Source organism: Psammomys obesus, unplaced genomic scaffold (genome assembly GCF_907164565.1).
Source record: "Psammomys obesus unplaced genomic scaffold, mPsaObe1.curated_primary_1811, whole genome shotgun sequence".
In the NCBI taxonomy this organism is placed as follows: domain Eukaryota; kingdom Metazoa; phylum Chordata; class Mammalia; order Rodentia; family Muridae; genus Psammomys; species Psammomys obesus.
The window spans coordinates 8791287-8804856 of record NW_026596131.1 but is presented as its reverse complement, the minus strand read 5'-3'; the positions used below and the strand labels follow the sequence as shown (position 1 = coordinate 8804856).

General features: G+C 51.4%; 1 long non-coding RNA gene across 1 annotated transcript in view; it reads left to right on the top strand.

The window, feature by feature from the left end:
• The first annotated feature begins 523 nt into the window (after positions 1-523).
• LOC129665802 (uncharacterized) overlaps positions 524-13570 on the top strand; it is a 149916-nt gene continuing 136869 nt past the window's right edge. The window contains exon 1 of the long non-coding RNA XR_008718426.1: positions 524-1019. This is a non-coding gene — a long non-coding RNA (uncharacterized LOC129665802). The remainder of the gene's footprint in view (positions 1020-13570) is intronic.

Sequence of the window (13570 nt, the reverse complement as noted above, 5' to 3'; positions counted from 1 at the left end):
GATCTTTAATCAATTTGAATTGATATTTGTATGAGGTTAAATATACGAATCTAATTTCACCCTCCTTCAGGCAGAAATTCAGTTTTTTAAGCACCGTTTGTTGAACAGGTCTACCCTTTTTCCAGTGTATGTTTTGGTCCCCTTTGTCAAAAATTAAGTGGTTGCTTAGTGTTCATTGCTTTCAACAGTATTTTATCAGAGCAAACTGAAAGAAACTAAGGCAGCCTCTTCGGAAAGTGAAATAAACTCCTTTTTCACTTCAGTTGCAACATAAATGAAGCTAGAACAGGATGGAATCTCAGCCTTGCTGTGGAGAAGGTCTGTGAGGGAAGGTAGCTGTGGTGAGTCCATTCAAGCTTTGCCAGTTGTTCCAAGAGTGTAAGGGTTAGAAAGAAAGAACTACAACTCCCAGGATATCACTCGGCTAATCTATCACCTTGCCCCGCCCCTAGCCACGCCCCAGTTCGTCGATCTGTATAAGAAGGCAGAATGGCCCAACGGCGCGCACAGCGCAGTGGCGGCGCAGAAAGTGTGCGGTTCTCGCTGCTTCGGGCTGGACGTTGCGGCTAGGCGCCTCTAGGGCTTTGCTGCCTGGCGAGCGTCCTGTCTGTACGTCCCAATCCCCGCGGACGTACCAACCCGAGGCTTCGGTGGGATATTCTGGATTTTTTTCTAGCGCGGATCGTGTGTTCGCTCTGGCGATGCTCATAGAAGAAAGGCACAGAGCTGTTCGACGAGGCGGGATGCGCTGGTCAGAGTCCTCGGTGGCTTCCTCCGGCTGCTCTCGGCGCCGGTCGGCTCCTGGAGACCGCGCTGCAGCCGCCGCTACCCACACGGGTCCGCGGCGCGGTGGCGGCGCTTTGGCTTAGGGCGCCCGATGGACAGTGGGGAAAGGGTTCGGGGCGCCGGCTCCCCTAACGTGGATTACTTGGTGTTTATCAGCTGGATTTAGCAGTCCCACGACCTCGTCTCCAGCTGTGGATTGTCTTTCCGCCTCCCGGCGCCTCTCCCACCTGGGGGTAAGTTTCTCTGCGGCGCGACGTTGTGGATTTGATTTGCCTCCTCCCGCCTTGTGTTGCTTTTTTGAAGCTTTCAGGATTGGAATTTTGTTGTAGTTTACGTCTACGGGGTCGTTTTAGCAACCCTTCAGGTGGAACCGATCAGCTCAGATCTCTGTAGTCAGCGGCCGTTCTGGGTCATCGTCCTGTCCTTCAGCCTGCGGCGTGGCCAAGCCCTTGGTTACCCCGCGCGGGGGTAGATTTAGTAGAGGAAGCGCCTGCCTCCTTGGCACTTGGCTTTTCGCTGGGGTGGTCTTTCGGGACCCTTTGCTTTGCGAGCCGTGCCTCTCCAGGCAGTGACCCGTTGCACGCAGCGGGCTGCTGGGGCATAGTGTTAGCAAGAGGCTGGGCAGCGGCGGGGGCGCTCGGCGGATACCGCAATTTTTGGAAGACTGTGCAGCTGATGGAGGGATGCGTATTGGCAGGAATTTGGTCCAGTGTGTACATCCACCACCCTTCTCCCTTTTGTGCAGCTTGTATCATGAAGAGGACTTTTGGCTTAGGTCTTGAGACATAACTGTAAATGAAATGAATCTGGACTCAGTAGCTTTCTTCCCTCCGTGTCCTTTTGTGATTGCGTTGTAGTGGGGAGGTTGGTACCTGTCACCATGTAGCCAGAGAGTAGGTGTTTGTTGAATGAATGACTGAGCTACCCCACCCTAAATTACACCAGGTTCTTCTGTTTCCTCCTCTCTCCTTGGCTCTCACCTTTAATTCCAGAACCTTCCTCCTGGACGTGGTTTCCTGGGGATACTTTCCAGATATGGGAGAGTGGATTCCCTCTCCACTCCTCCATCCACCATCCACCCCTGTCAGCAGCCTTTAGGCTTTCTTTTGGAACAAGTGTATGGTGACCCATTTCCTACCCAGAACTCCCTCCAACTCAAAAAGTTACTCAGTCAGGGATTTGGCTTTGGTCAGTGCTCAGGGGCCTTGAGCTCTCAGTCAGCACCTGCTCAGCGAGGGAGGGCTAAGCAGCATAGGAAGAAAAAAAAAAAAACAATTAAAAAAAGTTTTGTGAGTCCCAACTGTCCTGGGGTCCTGCTGCCCCTGGTTCCAGCCAGGTCCTTACATACTGTCCAGACTGGTATAGTATGGTTCCCCAGTGGCCATCCTCCTCCTGCCCAGTTCTCTGCCTCAGTCTGACCCTAGGAGGGGCACATTGGAAACATTCTCATTGACAAAGGGTCCACAGAATGTCGCCCCCACTCCACCCCCACTCTCCCCATCTCCATATGAGGAGAAACTACAGAATGGTGCAGCTGTCAGAAAAACATCCAGTTGCTACCGTGCTGGGAGCTGCACCACTCTTCTCCCTGCAGAAATCCACGGTATTCATGACTTTGTTTCTGGCTCCTGTGCCCCAGCCTGTACACACACACACACACACACACACACACACACACACACACACACATGCTGCCAGTGGTGACTCGTAGTCCTGCTGTATTCTCCTGCAGCCACCAAGCAATCATTTGTGTGGTTACCCAGCCTGCTGTTGGACTCTTCAGTATTTCCAGGCTTACTCCAGCGATCATCATCTGCTGATGAGGGTCCCTTTAGACTATTTGTCTGCATTTGGGAGGATGTTTCTCAAGATTTTTCTCAAAATTGTCCTCTTTAAGTCAGTTGGTTGACTGTTGGAGGAGCGTTTCGAGAGGAAGACATTTCTGAGTGGGCTTGGAGGCAAAGGGCACCACTCATCTCTTCATAAGCCTTCCTCTAACGGAGGGGACACAGAGGCACAGGGCTAAAAACTACAGAAAGACTGCCGAGTAAATGCGAGGCTTGCTCCTTTCCCAAGGGTCAACGCTGTCAGGACCGTTCACTCGAAATTCTCCTTAAAGGTATGCTATCAATTGCTTCAGTGACACTGTAGATCCAGGTTTGCTAGGCAGCAAGATTTATCCCATTGCCTTTTCTTTAAAATTAACTTCTGAATTTAGCATGGACCTAAACTTATAGGAAAGATGCAAATGCCACCCCTCCTGTCTCCTCTCCCCAGTTTCCTCACGTGTTAGCATCAGGCACACACCATGGCATGGTGGTCAGGCCCCAGGACACCAAAAAGGATCCAGGGCTTCCGACTCACAGGCCTTGGGCTGATTCCCCTGTTATCCCACTGATGCTTCTCCCTGCTCATCCTATGCGCTACAGAGCCATCTTGTGAAAAATGGAGACTTTGGGAGCACAACAGGTGGGCTTTGTCCTGAGAAGGCCTTGAAATGGGGAGGCCACCTCCAGCTCCTCTCTGTGTTCACTCACCCATCCTGTGTGACAGCCGCTGACCAGGATCAGGACACCCCCCAACCCCTGCGTGCACCCCAAATGGAAGAACCATCTCTCTGTACCCCCCGCTCCACCAAACTTCCACTGGGCATGTTGTCGAGTGAAAATTGGGTTATTAGCCGATCTGTCCCAACATGTTCTCAGAGGCAGATGGATAACATCCGGCGTGCGTGAGAGGAGCTGCTGAGCAGCCTACTCCATGGTTGAGAAGTACGTGGTTGCAGGCCTTGCACAGGTGACTCACGACACAGGAGTGGCAGGTGTGGCAGGCCCTCTGCGTGCAAACCTAGCCGAGGCTGCATTTCCTGGTCACCTGGGCAGAGCTAAAGGGACTGACAGCCTTGCTCCTACCTTTGTGGATCGAAGGATTTCTGAGTAAGGGAGTCTGTCTTTCTGTAAGAGATTTCTTTTGGGGGGTGAAGGGAGTCAGCATGAAGGACTTTGGGGATGAGGGCTTTCGTGTACAAGAACACATATGAGAAGGCTGATTCTTGGCCAAAGGGAAGCCTATGTGGAGTCTCTTCCCACCAGAAGCCCCTCTGGTGACCAAACTCTCTTTCTCTTCCTCCAGAAAGCCTCCCTGGCTTTCTTGCCTCACTGATCTCCTCCAATCTCCACAGAGATTCTATGAGCCTAAGCCTTGGACCCCACAATATGGATAGATAATCTACACATTAGAGCTACCTGCTTCCAGCATCACTCAGCCTTTTCCATCGTGGAGTGGCTGGCCTCACAGAGGGTATGTGACCTTTGCGCGAGGTCAAGCAGTTTAGAGGGTCCTTCAGTCTCAGTAGAACACACTTCTGAGGTTCTGACTGCCTCAACTTGAGCTTTCTTTGAGCTCCCTGAACCTCCCAACCACCTGCAGTGCTTGATTGTTTTTTGAGACAAGGTCTCACTCTGTGGCCCAGGCAGGCCTTGACCTGGAAACAATCCTCCTGCCTCAGCTTTCTGAGTGCTTAAACGTCGTGAGCCACCACACCCAGTTACCCTGTAGTTTGTAATCAGAGAAATCTCCATTCTGCTACTACTCTAACGCTCCATGAGCAAGGCCCAAGCATTTCCTGTTCCCAGCCCCCTCCAGTGAGGGTCATCGAAGGAAGTGTTAAGGGGAGAGGGAGAGGGGTGCCACGACTAAACAGCCTCGGGATGGGCACAGCTGTCCATATGTGCTCTGTTGCTCTCCTCAGGGACTCATCTTTGAACCCCACCCAAGAAGCCACAGCTCTTCCCGGGTCCAGCTCAGACTGTCCCCTAGCCCACCAGACTGTTCCCTGTCCTTCACACTGTGTGGTTTGCTTGAGAAGGAATGGCCTGGAGAACTTGCTTAGCCCTGTTCCCACTTCCTCCAACTTAGCTCTGTTTTCATTTATCAGGGGCCCAGCAGGCGGCTTGATGGACCGCCATGCCTTTCTAATGTGCTCGTGAGGGAGCAGCTGGCCAGCTGAAGCCTAGATCCAGCCTCTCCCCTGCTGAAGCTTCCTGGCCACAAATCCCCTTTGCTCCGCCTCCTCCAGGCAGCCTTCGTGGCTTTCCCTTCACTTACTCCAGACTCCTGTGCTTGGGTCACTTGTTTGAAAGTTTGCTTTTTTTAACGGAGACCTTTCAGATTCAGGCGTCCTTTGTCCTTAGCGAGACAGTTGTGCTGTGGGTAAGTAACAAGCGCTTTGGGGACCTGCAGGCGCACAGCGGATCTGCAGCTCTTCTCCCGTGTGTGTGAGGCCCTGGAGACTTGGAAGGTGCCCCCAACAAGGCTGCTTTGCACGGGCGTGCACACAGAGACTGTGACCTTTGGTTAAGACCAAAGTCAACATAGTCAACATCCGTGACCTAATGGAGCCAATGGCATCTCCTATACCAAATTATTCTCATGTTGGGACAGCTCCTTCCTGCCATAGCCCAGGCTGGCCTTGACTGTAACATCCTCTTGCTTGTGTCACTGAGTGTTGACCTGTTAGGCAGGAGCCCCCACAACCCAGCTCCCACACTGAGAGAACATGAAGTTCCCTGCACAAGAGGATGGGATTGGACGCCCCTCTGAATAGCTTCCCATCAGTTAGGCCGCTGGCTAAGTACATTCTGCTCAACAGTCCTTCCAGTCCTTCCAGCTTTGCTTTCTAGACTGCGTTTGCGATGCCTGTGGGGGTGGGGAGGGGCCCCTACACAATACCATTCCTGTTCCATTCCATGAAAGCCCCAAAGCCCAGAGGAACCCTGCAACCTGCAGGAATGCTGAAGTAGCAAGTTTCCATCCAAGAATTCTTTCTGGACCGTGAATCATCATCACCTCCTCCCTTATTCGGTTTGTTGCTACAGGTCTTTGCACGGAAGTCTTGAAGCCAGGTGCCTTTGTGTGTGGTTAGACAGAAGTGCCTATGTTTGGGGGGAGCGTGGGGGGGGCTGTAGTTCTACAACCCTAGAAGTAGATCGAACCCCTCACCCCACCTTCTAAGCTACTGAGCTTAGCAGAGACTCATCTTTAGGGTCTCTTGCACATCCATTTCTTCCGCTTAACAAGTGGCCCCCACCTCATTTAACTTGGTCTGTTTGCTCTTCTTTGCTTCCACTGGACTGAGAAGCCTGGGTAGGTCAGGATGGGAGGGCTAACCTTGTCTGCCCTCCAGTTCCAGCTGGCATGCTCTGTGAGCTGTCTGTGGAGCAGAGCAGTTGCTTCCCGTCACTGTAGACGTATTTCCAGTCACTTGACTGGGGGTTCCTTCCCTGCTTCAGGCTGCAAATACCAAGTGTCTGCTGGATGCATCCTCAGACACCAGTACTATTCCTTTGGTTCCTCTCTGCCTGTGGCCTCTCGTGGTCTTTGGTGACAGTGAGAAGCCACCTTGAATATGGGACACTCTTCCCTGGAGGAGGGGATCTGTCCTGTTTTCCTTACAGAAACAAAGGCATCCAAGATCTGGCTTTTAGGGGTTCCTTCTGTATTTAGAAGGCACTCAGGCCCACTAGATGACAATCATTCTGTCAGCAGTTGTGACTTCTTAACTCATTGAAAAATACCCAACCATTGTTTTATTGTGATAACACACACACAAGGTAAAAATTAATATCTTTGTCATTTTTACCACATAGTCACGAAGCAGTAACCCCCTGATTCCGGCCTTCCTGGCCCTGGAAACCAGTTTACTGTCTTCCCTGTGGCTTTGACTGTCTAGGGAAGGGGTAGGCGAAATACCATGCTAGTCAATTAGCATGATGCCTTCAAGTTCTTCCTTGCAATGTGCACATTGCTTTTCCTCCTGAGTTCCAGTGTCACCTCATTCCCCGTTGGCCTTATGATTCTGGATGTGGAGATATTCACCCAGGTTTCTGTTGTCAGTCCTTTGGGTCTATAAGCAAAAGTGGAATTACTGGATCAAGCTGTGATTTCATGTTTAATTTTTCAAGCTCTACCCTGCCTTTCCCAGCAGCTGCGCCCTTTTGCATGGCTAGTGATGGTGCAGGCTTTCCTGCCCACACTTGTACTCCCGTTTCTCTTTCTCTTTCCCTCCCTCCAACCCTACCATGCTCTGGGGTCTTGTAGCCTGGAGGAAGCAACCTCTATTAGGAGTTAAATTCCCCCAAGGAACCCAGGGAAGGCAGAATTGCCCAGCTCTGGGTGCACTGCAGTTGTCTGTCTCTGGATGAGCAGGCTAGGCAGCCTGGCATTCTCCTGACGTATTAGTATTTGAGCTGCAGTTTTCCAGTACCTTTGCGCCCCATGTCCCTTCTGATATCACCCTCAGCCCTGTGAGACAGTCGGGTAGCATCCCTACCTGACAAAGGAGAGCCTTCAGGCACAGGTGAGGGCAGCCAAGGCCATTTATCTAGACCCAGCAGAACTCACCTGTTGATCCTAACTCCTAACCTGGCAGACCTGGGAAAAGAAGGTGTTTTGAAAGCAGCTGGTGTGAAGGTGTGTGTTGGGGAGGGTGGAGCATGGTCTCGCTGTTAGGGGAACTCTGGGGTGATTCCTTTCTCCCTGCTCGTCCTACAGTCTCTCTCTCTCTCTCTCTCTTTTTTCCACGTAGGAACGTTGCAACAAAAGAGCTTTTTCATTTACTCTGTACTAGCTAGCCCTTTCCTATACAGCTGAGAGGCTGGAGGGTTGGATTTTGATCACTATAGTGAGAAGTCACACTCTCTGGCAGATCTCATGGAGAGCCGGGATCATGGCTGGGTTCTGGTGGCCTCATTCCTTCCCGTGTTTTCTGATGTGAGCCTCGAAGGTTCCATGTGTTCTGGGCTGTGCTTAGCTATCCCACACCCACATGCAGCCTCCTGGTGGAATGAGGCATCTTTAGTGAGTAGTGTTACTAGCATGGGGGTGCGGGGGGGGGGCTGTGCTCACCTGCCTGCCGTGCCTCCCAGGTCTCTGTACCTCCTCATCTTGTGGCAAGAGATGGGAGCACAGCCTGTGCCCCTGTAGATGCCATTTTATTTTTTAAAATCCTATTTCTTTTCTCTTTTAGAACTAAGCATCAAGAAGCAGACTTCCCTGCAGCAGTTTGGGGGTGATGGGAGGAGTCAGCCCATGCCTTCGGGTTTACTTTCCTTATCAGGAGACCATGACTCCCCATGACCTCTTCCCGGGGTGAACTCTGCCCACCGCCTCTCCTCTTTTGGCCTTTAGACCACACTTGTTTGTGCGTGAAATTGAATCTCAGGGAATCTGTGGTTCCTGGCATGCCCCACTGGGAGTTCAGGTATTTGGCATTTTAATTAGATTTCTGAGTGGAAACCGGGGATGTGGTTAACCAGAGACCTGAGCTGGTCCTGGTTTCCCACTCCGCCCTGACCGCTGGGGCTGTTTGGGCCTTTCCAGAGTTGGGTTTTCTCATTATTCAAGTACCCTTCCTGTCTCCTGGCTCTCCCTTCTCCCCACTGTTGAGGTGGAACATGGCTTTGCCATTCCTCTTTCCAAACCCTTCCTCTAGGCCCTTGTCTCCCCAGCAGTGTGTCAGCTTATAGGCAACAGCTTGGAAAAGATGTACCCTTGGCTGCCTGTGGAGTTCACTGGTCACACTGGCCATCTGATGGTGCCATTTGAACTTGTAAGATGGACTCAGCCAGGTCCTTTAACTGCATCATAATGTTGTGGTTCAATCAATTACCCCTTTCTAGGCAGCGTCAGCTGCCAATCATTAGGGTTTTAGCAGGAAGAACAGGCCAGTTTCTGGTCCTGCCTAGAGGTCACTTCTTTCCGTTTCTACAAATCTCCACAGTCTTGAGGCTCTTTGAAGAATAGTCCTAGGATTTCCAGCCCTGAAGATGGAGCTGAGGTTTAGCGCGGTGACCTGCCTGCCCCACCCCCGCCATCTAGACGACTGCATTTATTTTGCTAGGCCTCGGGGTTCAAGTCCTCCTTCATAAAAGGAGTGTGCTTACCTTAGTAACTGGCTTTTCATCGCAGGTTTCAGAGAAGCTGGCTTGATCCAGCTTAAAATGATCCCAGTTTCAAATAACTGAGGAGTTTGGGGGCTATGCTTTTGGGATATTTCTTTTTTCTCTTTTGTCTCCTTCGCCTTGATTCTGTATCCAGCTCCTTTGTTAAGTTTACCTCTGCCTGGGGCACGTCTTACCTGGATGTCCTCAGAGAAAATAAAGCAGTTCCCTAACTCTGAGCACCTGCGGGGCCCATGCTATTATTCCCTGTCCCTCAGGGGAGGCGCGTTCTGTCCTTTTCTGGCATTCATGGCCTGTCGCCAGGAGCTGGGAGCAATGGATTTGGGCAGACTTGTTGCCAGACTCGTGTGTCTGGCAGTCTGCAGGGAAGTGGAGAGCCCAGGGAAGCCAGACATGGAGTCAGCGCAGGAGTCGCTGCACAAGTGGCTGTATTGAGATGGTTCTTTTTCGTTCACACGTTCATGTGCCAACTTGGAAGGAGATCTCCCGGGTGCTCCTCGGCGTGAGGGAGAGGCAGCTTTGATCTTCAGGCTGTGGAGCTGGCGGCGGGGGGACTCAATATTGCTCGCTTTGTCCTCGCACTACACAGGTAGGCTTTGAGGAGCTGTGACTCACACTCACGGGTTCTGTGAGGCCTTAAAGGAAGCTATGCAGCCCTGGCAGGTGCTGTCAGCTGTCCTCATTTACCACTGTCAGGGGAGGGGGCGTGGTGGTGACATCATGGGTAGATTATTTCTGTCTGAAGCTTGAGTAGAGATTGCTTTTTTAAAGGGGGAAGGGGTAGAAGAGGGTGTGATTCTTATGGATTGAAGCAGTTCAGGAGCAAAGCTAGTCGTTCCACTTGTGAGATGAGGAAACGGAGGCTCTGGGAGCTTGTGTCACTCATCTGAGGTCCCTTGGGTGGTCAGTGACAAAACTTCTAGCTGCAAGCTTGTAGGTGTGTGTTCTTTGGAAAGTTGCTGAAGTCACAGATCAAGTGGATTCCATCATGTGTGGTTTGCCCTTTGCCTCCGTGTCTCCCAGGAACCTACTGTCCTCTTAGAACAGTGTTTCCTTCGTCCTCTTGGAGCCCACTGGAAATAGACACCTCTCTCCTCTGTAGACAAGACAGTGTGGCCAGCATTGGGGTAATTAATACCTGAGCCACAAGGTTCATTACTGGAATCTGCCCCGTAAGGAGCTATCATTAAGCACTCCAGGAGTTCAAGGTTTTCCCATCATCTCTACTTCTATTTGCCACCCTCATATCCATCCCTTGGGATGTGACATCTGGCTTAAAGAACTACCAATAAATGTATAGCATTTCCCAGCTCACTGGTGACAGAGTCTGGACCAGATGTAGACAGGTCTGCCTTCAAAACTAGTGCCTCCCACCAACACTGTCCTGTCTCTGCTTTAGATGGTACCTGTGTCCTAAGCGTGCCTCAGCATCATGGATTCCACTGTGGAAATGCAGTGAATGATGTTGAAGTCTGGGTTTGTTGAACTGAACTGCTATCCCATTTGGCATTTGTGACTATTGGCATTTAAAGTGAGGATGGGCTGTGTGCTTCCATAGGATGATGAGGAAGCAGGGTTCCCGTTGTCAAGGGTTGACCCATTGTCAAGGGTTCCTGTGCTCAGTTCACAGTGGTATGCTGTTCATCCTGGGATGCAAAGCGTAACTTGCAGGGAGACCCACTGCTGGACTCACTCTGGTTGCTATGCCTGGAACCAGGGGGAGCTACCCAACATCACCTTGTGATGGGATGCTGAGATGTCCTCCCTCGTCTGAGCTGCGCCCCATCCCGCCATCATGCACGGGGTCCTTTGTACAGAGTACTCTTTAATTGACATGACTGGGAGGAGGAGAGTGAAGGGAAGGCCCTGTGTGACCTTGAGGTTGAGGGAAGATTGGGGTTGAGGTATGTGTCATTCATTGGAGTAGATGGACTTAAATCCTTTCTTCTCTTATTTAGACTGCAGTGTGTGGTTGTGTGTGTGTCTAGGTGTGTGTGTGTGTGCAGGTGTGTGTACAGGTGTGGGCGGGGCGCATGCGCGCACAAGAAGATGAGAGGATGACTTTCAGGAGCGCACTCTCTCTCTGCCTTGTTTTCAAGGCAGGATTTCTCTTGTTTCTACCACTACACCACCTGTGTGAGCGTCCATCCCTTTCTCTTGTCTCTGCATCCTATCTCACTGTAGGAGTGTCGGGGTTACAGTTGTGTGCACTGCATCTGGCTTTTTACCTGGGTCGCAGGGATCAGACTCCAGCCAAGAGGCTTGTGCAGCCAGTGCAACCACGGGAACCACCTCTCCCAAGTCCTACCCCACCCCCACTTCCCTGACCTTAGATCTTCTGTGATTTGAAAAAGTCAGCTCCATGGTTCTATCTGGTTGGACCAAGGTTGGACAGCAATGCTTTCACCTCGCTGGATTTAATTAGGGAAGAAGGTTTCCATTTTCCAACTAGAAGGTCCAATTCCCTTTGGGCTTTTTTTCTCTAGGAAGTGTAAAATCTGGGCTGTGGTTTCCATTGGCTTCTGTGAGCTGACTTGAATAAAGGCAGTGTGTGGACTTCAGTGGAAGGTGCTGAGGATGAATACCCAGCCTGGGAATGTGTGGGCTATAGTGGCTGGGGTGAGGGGCGAGATGTGCGGACCGGAGGCTGGGTGGTGCCCTCTAGCGCTTACGTCCTGGGGCCAGCCAGGGCTGGTGTCGGCCCTTATACCTTCCCTGGGTCTTTCCTCCCTCCTTCCCTTTATCCCCTCTCAGTGTAGTTGGTGACCCTCAGCCATGAAGGTGATCTAGAGGCCGAAGTTTTCATCCACTGGACCAGGGCTTGTTTGTTTTTGCAAAGCTTTCTTTGGCGCCCAGCGCTTCTCTTCATGAGCTTCTGTAGCGCTGATGTCTTCTAGCCATGTGTACTGCCAACACTGTTTCAAACACATTGGCTGCTCTCTTCAATGGCAGCCTAGGCACATTTCTGTGTTCTCTGGTTTTGTTGCTACTGGCCTGATGCCGACCCTAACCTTGGTCTCTTCAAGGTAAATCAGCAGGTAAGAGGCCCACAGCATTCTGATGTTGGGCTGGTCCCTGCGGTTAAGGTGGGAGCTGGGAGGGGGAGAGTGGGATTGTTCTTAACCCACATCCTACTGCAAAAGTAACTCCCTTGTGGTTTCCAAATGTGATGCTGGTTCGTGTAGAATGGTCCCCAGAGCCTCAGGCTTTTGTCCTCCATGTTTGTTTTCATACACAAAGTCCTGGCCAGTGCTTGTCCCAGCCTTGCCTCTTGTTGTGAGACCTGAGACACTCCAGCCTAATCTAGGGTCTCATTATCCTCTCAGAGTATCTGCTGACTGTATGCCTTTTTGGTCAGTCGGGACATTGAAGATGCCTCTGTTTCCTTAGCTGCTTCCTGCAGATGGCCATGGACACGGCAGGGAATTTCTGGGGGCTGTTCTGAGTGAATGCCCCACGTCCAGCCATCCCAGGGAGACCCCCTCAACTTCTTGGAGATGCACACACTCAGATAAACGGAGTTAAAAATACAAAACAGCCTCACGTGGTGACTGTTCTAAAAGGTTGGTGGTAGTTTGGGACGGCACTTTTAAAAATGGTGACCGTGTACCAAAATAAGCCACTGAGCCCTACAAATGATGGCTTGCCTCTGAGATTTGGCAGAATGCTACGTGTTTAACGGTCTGGTGAGTTCTGTTGCCATCCTTTTCTGGGTGAGCATTTGGACTTTTATGGCCTTTGGAGAATGCACGTATAGAACAAGGTATGAAGTTCCTCCTCTTCTTTCTGGTGTCCTGGGAGCTCACATCCTGGATTTTGGGAGGCAGATCTTATGTTGACTGGAGACCCGGATGCCAGTAGAATTCTGCTCTGTGGGGCTGCTAAGGCCCAGCCATTCAGTTGCTCCTGAGGCATAGAGAGGCCTTGTTCCAGCCCGGGATTGTTCTGGCCATGAGAAGTACAGCTGCCCCCACCTTTCCCTCTAACTTCCCTCCCCTCCCCTCAGGAAAAAAAAAATGCTCCCTCCCTTTCGGCATCCCTGTCTTTAAGAATTCCCTCCATTGTAGCCCTGGGACAGAGACCCTTCTGTGAGCGTGCTGGAGGCCTGTCCTAGGGACACCCCGCCCCCCCTATTAAAAGACCATTGGAACAAGCTCCCCATTCTCCTCTGGAGAGGGTCCCTCTGTCCCAGGCCAAGGGACTCTTAAGGGAACGCTTATCCTGGGACATTCAGTTTACAAAGACTCCTGCAATGTCAGATAAACTCTCTCAGCCAGCATGGGGAGGGGGGACAGGAGAAGGACAAAACCCCCTTTATTTTCACCCCTGCAGGGAGACCAATAAAGACTTTGTGCTGGAGAGCAGGGGTCTGAGCAAACAGAAGAAGGGGGTCTGCATGGGCTTTGATGGGAAGAGCCCTGTGGTTATTATCATTGCAGTTTGGGGGAAGTCTTGGCATGAGACGGTCAGTCGCAACTTTCTCATCAGGTAACTGATCCTGATCCTAAGGTCCTCCCTCCCAGTCTCTGGGAAACCAGAAAAGACCTTTGGCAAGTTGTCTCTGCTGGCCAGGGAGAAATCTCAAAGTGGAGTGGTTTTATTTGTAATTTTTTCTATTATTTGGATACTGAACCTCCCAGTTCAGTAGGCTGGGCACCGGCTGGCTTTGTGTGTGTTTTAGAAGATTCCTGGCCTTAGGGTGCTTCACTGGGATGGGAGACCATCTAGGAGCGCCATCTCTCTCTCTCTCTCTCTCTCTCTCTCTCTCTCTCTCTCTGTGTGTGTGTGTGTGTGTGTGTGTAGCCCTCACTATTATAGAGTAG